The sequence below is a fragment of the Podarcis filfolensis genome (genome assembly GCF_964270895.1).
Source record: "Podarcis filfolensis genome assembly, chromosome: 6".
Lineage (NCBI taxonomy): Eukaryota > Metazoa > Chordata > Lepidosauria > Squamata > Lacertidae > Podarcis > Podarcis filfolensis.
Window position 1 is genome coordinate 58,130,502 of NC_139609.1, and position 20,352 is coordinate 58,150,853.

At 43.4% G+C, this 20,352-nt stretch overlaps 1 protein-coding gene and 1 long non-coding RNA gene across 20 annotated transcripts in view; both read right to left on the reverse strand.

Moving 5' to 3' along the window:
- The window catches only part of LOC310764401, a 468,487-nt gene that overhangs the window by 143,037 nt on the left and 305,098 nt on the right, over positions 1–20,352 (reverse strand). The gene's annotated exons all lie outside the window — the stretch shown is intronic.
- Positions 1–20,352, reverse strand: part of PLEKHA6 (pleckstrin homology domain containing A6) — a 202,158-nt gene that overhangs the window by 143,037 nt on the left and 38,769 nt on the right. The window lies entirely within an intron of this gene.

Genomic DNA, 20,352 nt, shown 5'->3' on the forward strand with positions numbered 1-20,352 from the left:
CCAAACATGCCATTGTCATGGGCAGCACAGACACAGAAATGAGCCACAGTGTAATGACCTATGATCAACTTGTGCTTCTCTACACCTGACACTTGGTTATTCATGCTGAGCTGAGCTCCTTGAGGAAAGGTGGGATATAAACATCATCATCATCATCAATTTTTCATTATACCCCGCCCTTCCCAGTTTAAAAACCGGGCTCAGGGCGGCTAACAGCAAATATAAAACATTGATTAAAATGCAACTTAAAAACAGCATAAAATACAACATAAAATGCAGCATCAATATCAATAAAATTCTAAAATTCAGGGGTCATTTTGAGAGAGAGAGAAAAAAAAACCCAGTCAGTAGACATCAAATGACCGCCAGGGCTAACTGGTCAAGTTGGTCCTACTGGGGCCAGCAAGGAGACCAGGGAAGAATTTAAATGTGGGGTCCCAGAAAGCGTTTCTTCATAGAAGAGGAAAGGGAAAAGGGAATAGAGGATCAGGCTAATTCAAATTGAAGTCCAGATGGAATAGCTCTGTCTTCCAGGCCCTATGGAAGGAGATCAAGTCCTACTGAGCCCTAGTCTCGTGGGACAGAGCATTCCACCAGGTCGGAGCTGTCACTGAAAAGCCCTGGCCCTGGTGGAGGATAGTCTGGCTTCTTTAGGGCCCGGGACCTTCAAGCTATTTTTATTCATGGACCTTAGGGTCCTCTGCGGGACATACCAGGAGAGGCGATCCCATAAGTACGAGGGTCCTAGGCCGCATAGGGCTTTAAAGGTCAAAACCAGCACCTTAAACCTGACCCTATACTCTACCGGGAGCCAGTGCAGCTGGTAGAGCACTGGGTGAATATGCTCCTATGGCAAGGACCCCGTGAAGAACCTCGCTGCAGCATTCTGCACCCGCTGGAGTTTCTGGGACAGTTTCAAGGGCAGCCCCATGTACAGCGAGTTACAGTAGGCAAGCCTGGAGGTGACCGTTGCATGGATCACTGTGGCCAGGTCAGGGCAGGAAAGGTAAGGGACCAATCATAAATAAAGAAAATAAAAAGCAGTCTTCTTGAAGGAGGGGAGTGATTTAGGACAAAGAAAGGGTGGGATCTCTGGTAGATCTGAGATTCACAGCTGGGCTGGGGGAGCCCACAGCTAGACAAAAACGGAACAGGAGTTGTCAAAGGTTTGAGAGAGGCTTCCAGTCAAGACGCCAAGCCATTGGCAAAGCTGTGCCATGGCTGGCTCTCCTGACTGCATTCTTGGTCCCTCGTGCTGATGAGCTGTAAAAAATTCATTACCCTCCCATCCCAACAGTTGCTTGTTGTTTCCAAATAAGACAATCTATCCGATTCAGAAAAACACCAAAGCAAACAATTTGTCTCATAAAAAGCTGGCAGAGGATTCCTGTTGACAAGAGGGGAAAGCGGGAGGGGAAAGGCGAGGAGGAGGAGGAGGGGAAGCAGAAGAGACGGCTGCTTTAGTTTGCAAAATGGAATCGCTCATCACGGCTGCTCAGCCAACCTGAAAGAATACACAACGCTGCTCAAAAGAACAGGAGCCAAACACGAGGAACCTGAACTGCCGCGAGGGCTTTTCCCCTCCCTGTTTTGTTTATTATGCAACAACTCTTCCAAGGCCCAGGACCCTGGATATTTTGACTCTCAACGTCTGATGCTTTGAAACAATGAATAAACTCAGCAGATGCCACATTTACACACACACACACACACACACACACACACACAGCCAAGCAGGCGGGGAACCTACCAAAACAGAACTACAGAATAGGGTTGCCATATTTCAAAAACTGTGCTGAGGCTTAATTCTCACATATGGTAAATGAGGTACTAGGTTTCCCTGAACACTTCTGTAATTGGATCTTTGGTCCATCAAGTTCAATATTGTCTGCACTGACTGGCAGCACCTCTCCAGGATTTCACACAAGGTTCTCTCCCAACTTTACCTGGAGATGCTAGAGACTGAACTGGTGACTAGCACTGAGCTACAACCCTTCTCCTCAAATTTAAACTTTAAGGTTTATGGAGATGAAATGGGTACTTTTGTAATGTTGGAACAGCAAGTTCAATGATAATGTCCAACCTTACTCTGCTTTCAACCTGCTGTAACAGTATTTCTTTACGCTCTTTATCTTTGGTTTATTTTGTAAATAAATAAATGAGGGATTTAAGACCTTCATGTAGAAGACTTGAAAACTAAAGCATCATTTCACATGATCAACACAACTAAACTACAAGCCAGGTCTATTTCAATGCAGATCTTTGGCAACAAGGATCTAAACATGCATTTCATGACACCAAACATTTTCACTGGGCCTGCACATCTGTTGTAACGTCACTGCAATGCTAAGGTAACCTGGCTTTGTAGTTTTGTTTCAGTGTAGCAAGTAGACACATCAACCGTGAGGGGCCATTAAGGACAGCTGCCTAGAAGCCACCCAAATTTACCTGGCGTTCTATCAAATTAAGTTGTCCTGTTACTTGCAAGGACTTCCACCTGTACAATAGGACTTCCTCTTTCCACACATTCCCATGCACACATACACCCCAACTCTTTGGTCAAACCCAACCCTTTGGGTAAACCAGTGTATGTGTGAAGGGGTGCATGAAGAGAGCAAATTGCATTGCACAGCGACCTCTAAATCACCCAGGAGAGTCATGTTCTTGTGGCAGCAGATCAGGGACATAGAGCCCCTCTGACCTGCACATTTATGCATCTTTGAGCTTAGCACTCTCTAGAAGGGAACAGCAGCCTGAAGGCTCAGAAGAAGAAATATCTGCCTCCAAATGCCTCTCCCAGCCTAATAATAAAAAGGAGCCTATTATTAGATGTCAGGCACCCTCCTAACCTCTTCCCTAAAATAGCAGCTTGCAAAGGTCAGAAAGCAACCCCAAAAGAAATCCCCAAGGCATACAGATGGGATAAGCACACACAAAAGTTTTGAGGCAGACCACCATTTCATCTTGCCTTGTGTTTCGTGACCCCCTTTTCCCTTTAAAAATGAATGTCTTCTTGTTGATGGAATCCATACGGGTAAACAGAGACCAAGAGTTACCACCCCATTGGGCTGCATTTGTCAGCAATGAATTTGTAGCCATTGCTACCGAGGTGTAATCCACTGAAGAATTTCTGGGATGGTTTGGGTAATGTTGGCTTAGGACAGCTCTGCTGTACAGGTCAAGGCCAGGGATCCACATGGCAAGGCAGGTGGGTGGGCTGCCTGGAGGACTGACAGGTGCACACCCATGGGTGGGATATGCCTTTCACCTTCTATCACCTCCCAGGCACGTCAACAGTGGCTGGTTCCCACGGGAACACAGCGCAGCAAAGGCAAGTTGCTTGTGCTTTGACTGACAGCAAGACATGTGGGCTGTGGCCATCCCTGAGCTACAGGTGTCTTTTGCAGAACTGCAGACTTTGGCTTGCCAAGAGACTGCAGGATGCAGCAACAGTGTCTGTGTTATTCCACACATCCCCAGAGGGTAAGAAGCTCCAGGTGCAGCATGCCTAAAATTAGTTGTGTTTGGATCAAAGCATTCTGGAGACACATATGGTGTCCTTGAAATATTTGCTTTATTTACAAATGTACGGGGAGAATGGAAGTGGAGACAAACAGGCATTCCTACAAGGCAAGAGGGAAGATCCCTGGGAAATGGACTTGGGCAGTCTCCAGGCTTCAGCCTTTCCTCCCTCCTTTCAGCTAACAGCTGCCAAATTCTCATTTCTCTTTCTTTTCCATATTAAAATCCCAAACTACCTCTCTTCATTTTCCTCAGCCTCCCCCTCTCCCTCTCCCCCCCCCACACCTGCCCCCACTTTTTACTTGCAAGACCCAGTAGGTATTTTGGTGGTGGATTCTATTTCCTTGGAGGTTTTTGAGCAGAGGTTGGATGGCCATCTGTCATGGATGCTTTAGTTGAGATTCCTGCATTGCAGGGGATTGGACTAGATAACTCTCAGAGTTCCTTCCAACTGTGGAAGTAAGGAACTTTCTCCCTCTTTAGCCCAGGCTGGCAGTTGGCATGGTTAGGAAGGAGAACTATTTGCTGCTTCCCCTCGTGCAGCTAAAAGTCTTGGACAGGTCCTCCTGAGCAAGAATGAGGCAAAGTCCCGCGCCTTAGAACCTGGAACTAAGAGCTAGAAAAGCAAGTAATTCCTGTTTCAACTTGAGGTTTAAATTTACTTGCAGATGTGCCTTCCCAACATCTCCTGTGTGCATACAACATGGTCCTTTATAATAATCTCATCCCTATTACATCTTATCTTCAAGTTCCTCACTATGATTAGCATTCCACAAACATAATTAGTGGTATGGCCTCTGTGGCAGAAGGAAAATCCACACAAATCCATTTTCCGTAATTTAATTTTTAGAGCCTTTCTGTTTCATTTATTTTTAGAACAATGAACAGCCAATTCGTTATTCATATGTTGTGGGAAATCAAGACACCTTCCCCCATAAAAGAAGCACTTCTGTTGCAGGGATATACTAGCTAACTGTGTCTTATTAGCCGCCATTCGCCTACAAGAGCACCCTCCCACTCCTGCAGAGGATAAAGAAAGCCTGGCCACCCATCTGCAGGTTCAAGGACTAGCTTTAAAGCTAAGCAGGAAGCAGGCTGAATGTTGCAATGAGGCATGGCATTTAAAAAACTTGGATTCGGCCAATGCATCTTTGTGACATTTGTAGGTTGGGGTGGGGTGCTTTAGTGGCCTTTGACATTTGGAACAGTCAACTAGGAACTTCCTGCACACCCACCCCCAAAACTCCGATTCCTCTCTGACCGGACACAGCTTTGGGTAGCTGGGCTCTGATAGCTCCTAAACAGGATGATCTTCCTGGCAGAATGTACAAGAGGCAAGACCTTGGAGTCTAGGCATGGCCTGGAAGAAAAGCAGTCCCTGCTGCCAGCAGGAAGTGAAAGAAAGTATTGATGGAGGAGGTTGGCACTTCGCCCAGCCTGCACCAGTGAGAATTGGATGGACAAATGGAATAATTGAGCAGTTATGGTACTAGAGCCGCTTCATTCATATATATTTGTATACTGCCACACACAAAACATTTTGATGCTGGTTTAATATTGTGGTTTATTGACAATATATGGTTGTTAATACACTAAGAGAAAAGGGATGCTGCAGTCTGATACAATCCACTGATGAAAATGTGGGAGAAGGAAGGAGGAAACTGAACGGGGTAAGCAAGGCCAGGGTTTGCCATGGCTTCTGCATTTAATCAGAGAACCCATGGTTTGTGATCACTCCTGAATCAGGATGTGGGCCCAGTGTGGATGTTAGCTTATGGACATGAGCAGTCAGGAGCCTTGGACCCCTGGAGTCTCTCTCCCCTCCCCATCTCCAGGACAGTATGATCCTGGCTTGCTTAAACAAACCATAGACTAACCAAAGTATGTAATAAGAAGCTTCCTTTAAACAGGAACTGAAAGTATCCAATCTTCTCATCACAGCTGCGCCAGAGGAGAAGGATGAGCACATGGAGCCAAGGCACGCTGCTGCTCATGGACATAACGATATTATTTATGCACATAATCAGAGCAGCAGTATCTTTGTTCTTTAGTGCAAGGGTTTTAGGGATTGGTGTTTCTGATAGAAATCACATTGCCTGTCACCAATTATTGTCCCTAATGCAGGATCCAGGAATACACTTGATTCAGCTGCAGCCTATCCTGCCTCCCTGCTGAATATATGCGGACAGTGCAAGGCTTTGTAAAACAAACAAACAAACAAAGCTACATGAAAAAAAATTAATTGTCACAGCTTTTTCTAATGTATACTTAAAACATCTTAGGGGCTGAGCTGCAGCCATTCTGATGTTGTTGTACTACAATGCCCATCTTCTCTATCACCAATGACTGATGGGAGTCGGAACCCAACAACATTTGGAGGACCATGGCTTCCTTAACCCTAAAATAAAAATGTAATGCATAAAGTAGCCCCTAGAAAGCAGTGGACTCTGCCTAAGGTTTTTCCATTTCTCAGTATAATATTTCTACTTTCAGCACACAGTGTCCTGGCCCTATTGTCTCCACCGTGTTCCTCCTCTTTTTTTGTGGGGAGGAAAATTTTGGAATGGAATATTTGAACAACATTACATATGGCATATGCTGGCATATCCCTGGTTCTATGCAATCCCAGCACAAGTGTTTCATTGGAGGAGGGTGCCACCCATTTACTGTGCCAACTTGAAATGACAAACAGTGCCCCATCACCAATCAGTGCTACAATAGAAAACATTCAAACAAGAAAATACACCCAGCTGGCAGCAACTCTCACTGTTTGGCAGGAGAACAGTAAAGAGGTGCCATTTATGGGAGGCAGAGTGCTCTCTTAATAACAGCAATAAAGGAAGGCACTTATATAGCACTTTACATGTTCACAGTGCTGAAAAAACATTAATTTTGTGCAGCACAGAGTTAATTAACACAGTCTCTCTTTGCCACAGAAAGAGGGGGACAGTCATTTGGCATTCTGATGAGAGCACCAAGTACTAACGGTCTTCATGAGCCCCAGCCTGCTCCACTCATCGCTGTCTCCATTTCACAAGCAATGGTTGTGCTTAATACTGTTTGAGACACACCAGCATTGCAACTGTATTGTGCATAAAAGCCATTTGTTTGACAAAGCCTATGGAACTGAGAGTTGAAATAAAAACCATCTAGTGTTGTAAACAGGGACTAATATTATCGCCATCCATCCATGAAGACGTCCAACAGCTTCCTCTGTTCCTGTTTTCAGACAGGTGTCGGAAAAAAATTATTGTCCTGGAAGGCATTTTATAATGGATTTCTGTTGTTTTAAACGTTGGTTTCCAGTTCAAACGCTGCTGGGATTTTACATTTGTTTTATATTTGATCTATTTTAAGCTTTTTTATTGTTATATTTTGGTTTGCTTTTGCAAACCATTTTGAAAAACTATTTTTAAAAAGCAGGATATGATTAATCCAAAGTAACTAAATATGTAAATACATTTGGCTACCTGGATTTCCAAAACTTTCAAAATCTTATCTACAGCCCACCTCCCAAAAAAGCATGCACCCCCCAGCAACCAGTTTGGGGAAAGAGGCTCTGGGGTAGGGGTCCCCAACTTTTTTTTATCTGAGAGCACATTCAGAAATCTCAGAAACTGTCATGGGCACCACAATGAAATGGTTGCCATGGGGGGACTGCGTAGTCACAAGGACTGCTGGGGGGGCTGCAAAAGCAATGAAGAACAAATAACATGAGTACAACCCCCAACCCCCAAGAAGTAGGCAGAACACTTTAAAAAAACAACCCGGAACAAAGATGCAAGAGACACACCGAAAACCAAAACCCACGGACAAAGGAAACACCCCTACAAAAAACCTCAAGCAAAACACAAACCTAACCCCCTCCCCCAAACAAGCAAATTAAAAAAAAAAACCAGGCCAAAATAAACTGGCAAAGCACCCACTCCCCCAAATGTCTCTACAGGTGATACACACAGCCCAACTCACCTGCTCGCAAAATCACCCCAAAACAAACAGACGTTTTCACCCCAAAACACACAAAATACATACACGCACCAAACAAAACACACTACCCAACTCTCCCAAGAACACACAAGAGACAGGCAAAGCACCCCCTGGACACTGCCTGCTAGTCCATCCCCCAAGCATCTCATGCTGGGTCCATCCTGAAGAGTTTTCCAGGGGAGGCTGGAAGGCAAAGCCCTGGCTGCCAGCTGCCCCACCCTCTTCCTTTCCTTTCCCAATTCACTGTCTTACTAGCCCAGCCTCAAGCTAAGCTAAAAGAAAAAGTGAAGGTGAATAGGAAAATGTGCTGTAAAAAAACTCCAAACATTAAAATCAGCAGGGACAGAGGGCCTCTCAGCTGGTAGCTAAGAAGGTACACCAAAATTGTGGCCCCATTTTGATATATTCAGATGCATGGCTTTTATATTTGGGGATGCACATGGCAGTGCCAGTGTATTTTTCATTCCGGTATAAGTCTGATCCCCCAACTGCTTCCTAAGATTTGCCTCAAAGCAGGAGTGTGTGGAATTAAAGCAGTATGCTGTTTCTCACATTACAAAATACACACAACGTGCTCATATGGAAATATAGCGCATGCATCAGATTAGGTTGGAGGGGGAAAGAGCCTTGCAATCAACAGTTTTTAGATTTCCGAAACGCTGGCAGCTACACAGGCATAGCACTTGGGTCCCTTTCCTCTGAGGCAATTCTCAGAGAAGAAAATACAGCGGTACCTCTGGTTAAGAACTTAATTTGTTCCGGACTTATTTGTGAGCAATTTTTTAAAAGGAAAATTGGAGCGATCCTCCCCAGTAAGATCATTCAAAGCTAAATTCCAAATCGTCGGGCTGCTGGAGGGGAAACTGTTTAACTGCGGAACTGTTACAAATTGTTACAAACTTTTACAGACGTATGGATACCCTTGAGCTTTTGAGCTTTAACAAGCTGGACTGGATACAAATTGTAGGCACCTTTTTGAAACTTTGTTAAAAGTTTAAAGTACTCTGCAGGACTTGTTTATTACCATTTGGGACTATTGCATTTCTGTTTTTTAACATACAGGGGACTTTAATGGCGGAAAAGTTGCCTTCTTCTTTTTGAAACTTTGGTGGTACTCCCCCTAGAGGATTTTGGGAATATAAGGCCTGGGAACAGCTTTTTATGTTTACTCTCTCTCACTGGATTGTTTTTAAATTGGATCTGTCTTTCCCATGGGACAATAACAATTTGACCTTGAACATTGACTGATGAGTGGTACAGGAAAGACAAGAGCAGCCAAAGCCAAGGAAGCTAAGGAGAAGGAAAAGGAAAAAAAGCAGGCACAGCTTGTACAAACAACTTTGACTCAGGGACGCAGATCATCAGTTCCAGCTGTGCTGGGCGTACAAAAGGCAGAAGCCGAAAAGTCTAAAATTCCAGCAGAGGAAGATATGGCAGCAGGAGCATCTGAGGGAGTTCTGAAACAAATCTTGGAGCAGTTGGCAGCTTTAAATCAAAAGGTTGACAACCAATCATCAAAAATTGACCAAGCTACATCTTCGATCCAGAAATTGACAGATCAGGTTTCCCAGCATACACAAGCAATTGAAAAATTGCAAGGAGCTACACAAGAAAACCGTAATTTGGCTGGGGAAGCTGTTCAAATTGCAACGGCAGCTAGAAAAGAGGTCGAGGAAGTTAGAGGTGAAGTTAAACCTTTGCATAAACAAATTGGTGAACAACAAGCCTACCTCTCGATGGTGGAATTGAAAAATCGTGAGAATAACCTCAGATTAAGAGCAATCCCAGAAATTGAACAAGAAGATTTAATTGGATTTTTGACAACAGAATTTTCAAAATTCTGGGGCATTAAGGAAGAAACTGACTTTAAAATAGTGTCAGCTTTTCGGCTGGGAAGATTGGTAAGGAAGGACAGACCCAGAGATTGTTTGATAATTTTGAGATCAAGGGAAGAGAGAGACAAAATATTAGGCCTACATTTCGCAAATACATTGGTGATACAAGATAAAAGGGTGGAAATTTACCGAGACATCCCAAAACAGTTATTGGACTTGAGAACCACTTATTCAGAACTGGCAAGACTGCTGAGAATCAACACAATTCGTTATAGGTGGGAGTTTCCACAAGGGTTATCATTTACTTACAAGCAGAAGAAGGTAAAGATAAAAACACCAGAGGATTTACAAAAGTTCCTGCACGATCACGGTGAAGATCTCCAAAAAGAAGCAGCAGCACTTTGTCCTCTACCACAAGTTGGGATTCCGCCTGGAGGCGGAGCAGGCCCTACACCCTCGGGACCAGAAGATACACCACTCTAGGTGTAACAAAACAGTACAGGATGTCTCTGCAGCTACTTAGTTGGAATATAAATGGCGGAAATTCTCCGGAAAAAAGAAGGAAAATATTTCACATATTGAAGAAAGAACAATTGGACATTATTTGTTTACAAGAAACCCATGTGACCAGGCTTCACAGAAAAGTCTTAGTTAACAAAAGACTAGGCCAAGAATTTATTTCATCAGACAAGGTTAAGAAAAGAGGCGTGGTGATATATGCCAAGGAGAGCCTGGCACCAAAATTTGTATTTAAAGATGAGCAAGGAAGAATCTTGGCGATTGAAATCCAGACACAAGGAGAAAAAATTTTGATATTAGGAATATATGCGCCAAATGACGGGAAATCAGAATTTTTTAAGAAGCTGCATGAGACCATGCTGGACTATATGGACTACAACAACATCATAATGATGGGAGACATGAATGGAGTGGTATCTACACATATGGATAAGTCTCAAAATCAAAACTTAACATCAGATGGCAGACTGCCTAAAACTTTCTTTGAACTGATTGACAATTTGGATCTGATTGATATATGGAGGACAAAAGACCCCCTAGGTAAAGAAGGAACTTTCTTCTCTGAGGCCCACCTGTCATGGACAAGGATCGACCAAATCTGGACATCTAGAGGGCTGGCACCCAAGACTAGAAAGGTGGAAATCTGCCCAAAAACATGCTCCGACCACAATGCTTTGAAACTAGAACTTAGACTTACCCAAACCGGTTCCTTCAGATGGAGAATGAATGACACCTTATTAAGAGATCAAGAGATTGTGAAAAAGGCCCAAAAAACGTTAAAGGACTATTTTGAAATCAACCTGAACACTACAGTTGAAAAAAGAATGATCTGGGACGCAAGTAAAGCCGTTATGAGAGGGTTTCTGATACAACAAAATACAATCAAGAAAAAGCTCTGGAATGGAAAGAAGGATAAAATATTGGAGAAAATATATCAAGGTGAGAAGAAACTGAGAACCAATCCCAAGTCAAAGGAAGTGCTGAGAGAAATCAAATTCCATCAAGCACAATACTCTAAACTGATAAATCAAGAGATCGAATGGAAAATCAAACAGATGAAGCAAAGATCGTTTGAATCAGCAAACAAATGTGGAAAGCTGCTAGCTTGGCAGCTGAAAAAAAGACAAAAGTTAAATACAGTGACAAATCTAGAGATTGAAGGAAGAATGGTTCAGAAACCAGAAGAAATCAGGAAGTGCTTCCACAGATACTTCAAAGAACTTTATGCACAAGGGCCTCAGAAAGAGTTGGAGATAGATCAATTTTTAAGGATAAATGGACTACCAAAAATAACCCAAGATAAAAGATCAATCTTGAATTGTAAAATAACTCAACAGGAAATTGAAGGTGCCATTCAGAATATGCAACTTGGCAAATCTCCAGGCCCGGATGGGCTTACCTCCAAATACTACAAGACTTTGAAGGACTACTTGACACAGCCTTTGATGGAGGTATGCAACCAGATCATGGAGGGGAAGAGGGCACCGGAAACGTGGAAAGAAGCATTCATCACATTGATACCCAAGCTAGAATCTGAAAAGACCCAGCTTAAGAACTACCGTCCCATCTCACTCCTGAATGTGGATTACAAAATATTTGCAGACATTTTAGCAAGCAGACTTAAAAAGGTCTTAAATGAAGTAATTCACAAGGACCAAGCTGGCTTTCTCCCTGGTAGACATTTATATGGAAATACCAGAAACATCATTGACATTTTGGAACTATTGCAAACCAATAGGAACACAAGGGCGGTTTTAATCTTCATTGATGCGGAGAAAGCATTTGATAATATATCTTGGAAGTTTATGAAGAAAAATTTGGAAGGGATGGGAGTGGGACGGGGGTTTGAAAATGGAATAGAAGCAATCTATTCAGAACAGAAAGCTAAATTAATAGTGAACAATGTGGTGACGGAGGAATTTAAAATTGAAAAAGGGACACGACAAGGGTGCCCTCTATCCCCTCTTTTATTCATTTCAGTCCTGGAGGTGCTATTGAACATGATTAGGGAGGACCGGTTGGTACAAGGGATAGAGGTCGGAGTGAAACAATATAAACTGAAAGCTTTTGCAGATGACTTAGTTTTGACATTACAGGAGCCAGAACCCAGTACAAAAAGAGTTTTAGAACTTATTCATGAGTTTGGTCGGGTTGCAGGATTTAAGTTGAACAAACAAAAGACTAAGGTTTTGGCCAAAAACTTGACATCTACAGAAACAGAGGGGTTTCAGAGAGAAACAGAATTAAATGTGGTTAAAAAGGTGAAATACCTAGGGATCTATTTGTCTTCCAAAAATTTGAACTTATTTAAAGACAATTATGAAAAATGTTGGTCGGAAATTAAGAAGGACTTAGAAATTTGGTCAAGATTGAAACTTTCCTTGTTGGGTCGAATAGCAGCTATAAAGATGAATGTATTGCCGAAAATGTTATTTTTGTTTCAGACCCTACAGATCGTGGACAGAGTGGAATGTTTTGGAAAATGGCAGAAGGATATATCTGGGTTTGTCTGGCAGGGCAAAAAGCCTCGAATAAAGTTTAAAATACTAACTGACTCGAAAGAAAGAGGAGGGTTTGCCCTGCCGGACTTGAGGTTATATTATGAATCTGCAGCCTTCTGCTGGTTGAAAGATTGGTTTTTGTTAGAAAACACTGATGTCCTGGATCTGGAAGGGTTTGATAATGCTTTTGGTTGGCATGCATATCTATGGTACGACAAGGTTAAGGTTCATAAACTGTTCAAAAATCATATTGTCAGAAAATCAATTTTTGCAGTCTGGATGAAATATAAGGACTTATTAGAGAGTAAAACCCCGAGGTGGCTATCACCAGTGGAGGCCAAGGCTCGAAAAAGACCCAATATGGAGGCCTATTGGCCGAAATATTGGGAAATAATCGAAAAAATTGGAGACAACTGGAAACTGCAGAGTAAGGATAAACTAAAAAATAAGGTGCGAGATTGGTTACACTATGCTCAAATTCAAGAGGTTTTTAAATTGGATAAAAAAGTTGGTTTCCAAGTGGAAAAATCGAAATTGGAGACAGAATTGTTAGAACCAAAAACTAAGGTATTATCGAGAATGTACAACTTGCTGCTTAAGTGGAATACACAGGATGAGACAGTTAAATCTGCCATGATAAAATGGGCACAGGATGTCGGACATAACATTATGTTTGAAGACTGGGAAAGGTTATGGAACAACGGGATAAAATTCACGGCATGTAGTGCCCTGAAAGAAAATATTATGAAAATGTTATACCGGTGGTACATGACCCCAGTCAAGCTAGCTAAGATATATCACCTGTCTGATAACAAATGTTGGAAATGTAAGGAGGCAGAAGGGACATTTTTTCATCTCTGGTGGACCTGCCCAAAAGTGAAGGCCTTCTGGGAAATGATTTACAATGAACTGAAAAAGGTATTTAAGTATACCTTTCCCAAGAAACCAGAGGCCTTCCTGCTGGGCATGGTAGACCAGAAAGTGTCAAAGAAAGATAGAACTTTGTTTATGTATGCTACCACAGCAGCAAGAATACTCATCGCAAAGAATTGGAAGACACAAGATTTACCCACGTTGGAGGAATGGCAGACGCAGTTGATGGACTATATGGAACTAGCTGAAATGACCGGCAGAATCCGAGATTTGGATGAAGAATCAGTCGAGGCGGATTGGAAAAAATTTAAAGACTATTTGCAAAAATACTATAAGCTGTATGAACTTTAAGACAGTGCATGTTTTTGGAAAGGTTACGCTTTAGCAAATATGATTAAGCAAATGGTAAAATTAATGACAAATGAGAAAAGAAGTCAATGTGAATCAAACATTTTATGTTTATTTTAAAAGGTAACAAAGTTAAGATACAATATACTGAATATGGGTACATAATAATGGAAAGTTCCAACAAGGTTTGAAATAAGGTAACAAATTGCTGATATTGCTACTACAAAGAACGCAGATCTGGAAGGTGTGGGGAAGTCCAATGGTTTTCTTTTTTGTTAAAAAAATCAAAAATTGTTTCTTGTATTTGGGTTTTTCTGTATTGTATTGAATTGTCAAAATTATGAAAAGAAACGTAATAAAAATTATTTAAAAAAAAAAAAAAAAAAAAGAACTTAATTTGTTCCGGAGGTCCGTTCTTAACCTGAAACTGTTCTTAACCTGAAGCACCACTTTAGCTAATGGAGCCTCCCGCTGCCGCTGCACCGCCACCACACGATTTCTATTCTCATCCTGAAGCAAAGATCTTAACTCGAGGTACTATTTCTTGGTTAGCGGAGTCTGTAACCTGAAGCGCCTGTAACCTGAGGTACCACTGTCTGTGAAGATCTCCACCAAATAACTAGCTCCTGAAGCACAGGAGGACCCTGTGGTTTAAGATGCAAGCACATGGGATGCGTGTGAAGCTTCTCCATGCTGTATCTGTCCCTGGTGGCAAGAGTCGGGAGCATGCCAGCCTCTCCAGGGAGCGCCCTCCCCCAGCGGAGCCTCAGCCTTAATGCTCAGCTGTGCAGTCCTGGCCAAGGGATGCTGGGGGTCTTTTCTGTGACCCGAGTTCACATTAGCTGTGCTGAACTGTCAGGTCAAGTCCATCAGCTGCTTATCTGCCTGCAGGTCTGCCACCTCCACAGCAAGGGTGTCCCATAGTGCAATGTCATGCAGAGGAATTACACAATTATAGAATTAAGCTAAGCTTATAGCTCAGGAGCACAGAGCTCCTGTAAAGCCATCCGGGTACAAATAGGAGGAGAGGAGAGGAAAGGAGACTCACAAGTAGGCTTAGGGAGCATAAGGCCCATCTTTACCATTTGGGGGAGCCACAGCTCTAATCTGCAGACTGGAATTTGTCTCTCCTTCTCTCTGTGTGTGTTTTCCCTCTGTTGTCCCTGTAGGTAACAGTGGTATGTGGAAACTCTGCATACCCAGTGGAAATCTGCCTATGCAATCCTTCCCCCCCCCCCAGCTATCCTGATTCTTAAAGTTTAAAGTTTAAAGTTTAAAGATTAGGAATCCATGCTTAAAATCCAGATGAATGAACAGAGTGGAAAATTTGACAAGTAAGACTGCTCTGGGATCCACTTGATTAAAAAGAGTGGAATGTGAGAATAGAGTGTTTATAAAGAAATAAGGAAGATGTAAAAACTTGGTGATGTAAGAACTGAGAGAGCAAAATGCTGAAAAAGAAGTATGGGCATATTGGCCCTTTAGAACAGAGATGGAGAACTTCTGGCCCCTGGACTTGATAGAACCCTAGTTGGAGGCTTCCCAGTGCAGCACCACAAGGCGTCTCCTACTAGCCCCACTCCCTCCTGCTTGATTTCTGTGCTGGTTTCAGGAAAGAGATGAACAACAGCAAATGGAAGCACTGATGTCCCCATAGACCTGCATTTTACGTTGCCAAATCAGATTTTGTGTGGAGCCAGGACAGAAATGAGAGGGTCATGGATGGAACCTGGCAGACACTGCAATTTATCTGCTTTTAGATCCTAGTGCTGGTTGTTGGGATCACATTGACTTCAGGTCTTGGTTTCGGTCTCCAAAATGGCCCTGTTTTTACATACATCTGGAAGACCACTGCTCAGCCCAGAGGCCCCTCACCTGTTCCCTCCTTCCCTCCCATCACCAGAAGCACAATGCCTTTGACCCTAAATGAACAGCTGGAACCAGGAGTGAGGGGAAGTAGTGGCTCTTCCTAGTCTCAGAAGAACCTGCCCAGCAGAAAAGTAGGACTGGTATAGCAGCTGTGCCTTCCTGTGTAAGTCTAACTCCTGGGGAGTTTGAAGGGGTTTGCCCTACTAGTTGGTATCATATTTCTGCTACCTACTCAACAAGCTCTCCTGTGTCTGAATGTAAAGAGGTGGAACTTAGTCTCATTGGCAAGTGTCAGTTCACCAAACCTGCTGCACATGGCTGAATTTGTGAACTGAATGCTCACTTCTTGCTTAAAATGGCTGTGAAATTAAAAATATCTCAGTAGAAATTCTGAACCATGCAAGCTTCTGCGGTACCCCTAATCTGAATGGCAGCCGTCCTGCCACATTCCTTGGCGGACCCATCCTGTGATCACGCTGAGCTCAGCATGCATGCATACAAAAACAAGGCTCTTAAACCATACAAAGGAAGTGGGGAAACCACTGCTAATTAAGTTGTGCCAATTAAGTGCTGAGGTATGGCTGACTCAGCTTCCACCCTTTCCTGGATTAGTCAAGGCAACGGAGGCTAGGTTACCTTGACCAAGAATCAGGTCATTATCTCACAAGAAAGGAAATATTATGCTAAAAAATCTGACAGATCCTCGTGAAGCCAAGACAAGCCTTGCACAAAGGTGACATAAGGCGCTTTTGCCCCTGTGAAGTGTAGGTTGAGTTCTGTCTACTCTCTCCTCTGTAGTAATTTGACTTCAGGCTATGTAATATTAAGGCACAAACTAGAATGAACCAGTTACTGTAAAGCTGGGCTCCTGTCCCAGTTTTAAAGAAGCATTTTTGTGCTTCCGGGAGTGAGTGATAGATCTGAGATGAGCAACACCAGAGGGGCCAAAATATCATCCCTCCCCCTGGCATTCTTTTTTCAGATCACTTCTTAGTTTACTTTCCCCCTCCCCCTCCAATCTTGGTTTTGCAGCCAGGTAAGGGCCGCAGAGGTGTGCCTTTATAGCACCAGAACAGTCAGAGGAAAGAATGAGGCACGCGTCTTGCAAGATTCCACATGACCTTTGCTGCAGTTCACATGCCTCAAACTCATGACTGACTATTCTGATATTACAAAGCCGTGAGTGTGTACAGCCCATTATTGAGTGGCTTAGTTCTGCTGATTCTTTTCAATCTGAAAGGGAGGAACAGAGATACACGCAATACAAGATGGGCACAATCTTAGCACGAAAATATGGGCATCAACCCTAGAGTGCTTCAGAGAGAAAGCTAAACTATACCATTCTCCTTTCTTATCACTTTGGGCATATATCAAAAAGGTTCTCACAATAACTCTGTGGTTGTGCTTTGAGCTCTCTTTTTGTAATGCATGTGGGGCTGTAATGTGCCACTGGTATCTTTCCAGCGCCCTCCAGACACTGGACTGCTGCTCCCATCTTTCCTTAGTATTGGCCATGCTGACTGGGATTGATGGGAGTTAAGAGTCCAACAATATCTAGGGAAACAGTTTATTCATTCCATCCCTGCATGATATGCACATTTGTTTTGGTTTTTGTTGGTTGTCAACAAAGTTAAATTAGAAGAAGGAATTCTGGCATGAAAGCTTGCCTATGCACAGTCAACTTCCAATACAATGCAATTGCAACTTAGTGAAGAGGAGTTTGAACAAGCCCTGTTTGGTGACTGCAATATCAAGTGATGTGAGTGGGTCACAAGAAACACAGCACCAGACATAGATCTTTCACATCTCTTCACATCACTTCAAAAGGCAAACGGTTTTTCAATGGAGTCAGTTCATACATTCCACTGCCTCTTGTTAAGGACTGGTTCACACATGCATGCTCAACACTAGACCACTGCAATATAAATTGATGACTAGTGTGTATTAATGACCCCTCCCAGAAATTAGCACTACACAAAGAACTTTTTGGGTTTCTTCACATCACATCTGGTTCATGCATTCAGTTGCCCTTCATAATCAAACATACTAGATAGGATTCTACTAACATGGCCTGCTAGGGGATAACATGCAAGAATTTCCACTATCACAATAAGCTTCCCCTCCCCATGCTCGCACCCTGCACCCCCTAAAATTGGCTCAGTGGGTCAGGAGAACCCTCAGGACAGCTTGCAAAAGGAGGACCAGGAAAACCATTCCATCAGGCAAGCAGAAATGATTGCACTGATGGAGCGCTCTGCTTTGTGCTACAATGAACTCCTCCTGCTGTGATCGCCGAAGTGCTAAAAAATCAAGTGATGCTGCACGCATGTGCAGATCAGGACTTAGGAGTCTCAACTCAACTGGCATCATCTGTCCTGTCTCACAGCCCGTGTTCAGTAGTGAAGAAAAGAAATGAAGCGGGATGGATTTGTTCCAAGCTGGACCAGGCTGAATTACATCCTCAGGATTTCCATACCAGTCCATGCATGCAACTTCTCTGATCCTTCATCCACCTCATCTGTAGCACCCATTGCTCTCCCAGCCCTGTGTACCTTTTGAATGCCTTGCTAATTGTGCTCACTTTACCTGTGACCCTGGGAACAGCCCGGGAAGCTAGATCACCAGAGGTGAAGACATGTTTAACAACATACTAGGCCACCTACCTGCTCCTTATTATGACTTGATGCTTTAAAAGAGCCTTTGACCAACCAGGGGTCCTCCAGATATTTTGGACAACAAGTCCCATCAGCCCCAGTCAGCAGGACTGTGCTGTGCAGCTCCCTAATGATCTGAGATATTGGAGCATCCCTGCTTATGGTTCAAACCTTTGGGCATGTTGCTTGAGACAAACAACCAAGTAGTTGCCCCTCTACTCAGGAGTGGGGAGCCCTTTTCAACCTATTCCACTGACATTTTACACTAGCGCTTTGTGCTAGCACAAAGGGATTTCTCCCCTCTGCTCTGTGCATGCACACTCCGTGCCCAACCGAAATCTGTTCCAGAGGTTTGGGTGGAAAGCTTAGAACAGATTTAGGGTGAGGAAGGGGGAGAACATTCCATGGTGCAAGGAGACATCCTTGCTCTGATGTAACATTCACCTTAGTGCTGTGTTGAATACAACCCAAAGTTTTACTAAGTCCAATGGAATTTCCGTCCTTAGTGGCCTAAGCATTGCGGTGACACCTACACCCACTTCATTGTCACAATATTTCGCTCAAAAGCAACCACCACCCATTTCCACCCGGATGCTTTTCATGCTATCTGGAATACATGAGGCTATCCCTGTAGCAGATATAGAAGGTAAGTGAGGCCAGAGGGCTTAATAACTGAGCAGGGATTTGAATCAGGGTCTCCATGGTCTAAGTCCAACACTCTATCCACCTCACTACACTGGCTCTCACATGCAATTTCACTCAGCACATTATTACTCCATGGAGCAACTAAATCATCTGATTCACAACATTCCACCTAAGCTGCCAGCTGGATATGCCACAAGGAAGTTCCCAAGCTGTTGGCAATGTCCATCAGCCATTTGTTCTTCGCATTCATCAGTCAGAGGTGCTTTGCCCATGAACTCTGCTTCTGCCAGTAGTGTCTGAAAAACTTTGTGTCCTAATTCTTCTAAAAGCTAGCTATGCTTCTGACTAACACCACATGACTCTGGAAACAGAAGTACAACAGATTAATTATGCACCGTATGATGACTTTTTCTTTAGGGTTGTTGAAACCTGCTGGCTAATCAATTGCAGGGGCTCGACCTCAAATGTTCACAGTTTGAGAATGAATAATACTCCTCGTTTGTTCTCACCGCCTCGCTAGTGGCTTTATAAGCTTCCCATCACATCTCCCCACCCCTCTCCCTCTTGCTTATATGCTACAATAACCATTGCAATAAAATAAGAAGCAAGTCGATGCGGGCTAGTCCCTCCCACACCAAGCACATCTTGATTGCCACATGCAAGAGAGCTGGACGTGGGCGTGGATTCTTCACACACACACACACAAACAAGCAAACACACATTTGCCAGTATGTTGCATCATCTTCAGGATCATTAGGCGTGCCAACTTATGTTTTGTGTGCTTTGTTTCCTGCACTTGTTTAAGCCAACTAAAAAAAGACAAATGCCACAGTGTTGACAGAAGCACACCTACAAAGCAAGGCTGCAGATGTACAACCCAAAACATAGTTGAACGATCATTCTTCCCCCTCCCAAACTCAACAAGATTCACTCTTTAGGTCAAATCGCTGCATCTCATATGACAATTTAGAAGCACTTCATCTTCTACACTACAGCATAGTTGCCTGACAGGTTAATATTCTTCTGAGCTGCCTCCTCTCTCTTGCAGATAAGAACAGAGGGGCCCAAACAGACAAAGGTGTGTCATGAACTGAATAGAAGCCAAGCACTTGCACCCTTCTTCCCTTGCCTCTTACTCCACCCAACAGTCTGAGCCAGATCACTGGGGGGTGGGGGTGGCAAATCCTGTAGAATTTGACAATGAGTGAGCCAATGTACCTAGCTCAATAAGCAGCCCAGCAATAAGAATTTCCTATCACAGGCCAAGAGTTAAAATTCCTATGAACCAGTATAACAGCCTCAGCCAACCTAGTGCTTTCCAACTGTTTTGGACCACAAGTCCCATCAGTCCCAGCCAATTGGAAAGCACTAGGTTGGCTAAGGCTGCAGTAAAAGAGAATAGGTGATTCTGAAGATATATGGATATATAAACATTTGGATGCCGTGATTTGACATGGACTGGAAGCCAGATCTCAAAACACAGATCAAGCCCTACTGGAAAGTCCATTGTTGCATGAAGGTGGCTCACCTCAGCAAAGAGGACCAAAAAGAAAAAAGCAGGGACAACTCACCTGCAGGGAGCATCAAGGTGACAAATCA